The following is a 621-nucleotide window of genomic DNA, read 5'->3' on the forward strand; positions in this document are numbered from 1 at the left end:
TGGCGAGGAACTGTTTAATGCTTTTAATTAGAATAACACATATGTTCAGGATGATGTAGTATTCTACTACACGGCAGGGTTTAGAGTATGGATCTGCATCCACTTCTCAAACAAGTGTCTATCTAGTACTCAGGAAAAAAACAAGTGTCTATCTATGTGTTGGAAGAGTGGCTATGATTATGATGGATTTTTTTACGAGAAATCGACCTCCCGAAGCTAAGCGCGGTACTGCTACCATTGGCGACCAATATCGTATTTCTTTACAGCATAATCGATGCTATTGATGTTTGATTGCATATGATGCCCATGCAAGTGGCAAAGAATCTTCGCCCCTTCAAAAGATATTTGATCTATAATGGGATAGATAAAAAGTGTGAAGTGTCACCAACTTATACCAATAATAGTCTAATGTTGATTATTTTCAAATAATGTGCTACTTTAACTTAAGCAAACAATATTCTATCACTAATTATTTCCAGATAAGTGGCTAGCTTTAAGTGCTTCTAGTTAGAATCACATATACCTTCAAACTAAAAAGTTATTCTACCTGTAAATTGTAGATTTTGTGTCAAGACTATATGTGTCTATCTACATGTTAGAGAAGGAACTATGATGAAAATC

The sequence above is a fragment of the Triticum dicoccoides genome, unplaced genomic scaffold, assembly GCF_002162155.2.
Source record: "Triticum dicoccoides isolate Atlit2015 ecotype Zavitan unplaced genomic scaffold, WEW_v2.0 scaffold155085, whole genome shotgun sequence".
Taxonomy (NCBI): Eukaryota; Viridiplantae; Streptophyta; class Magnoliopsida; order Poales; family Poaceae; genus Triticum; species Triticum dicoccoides.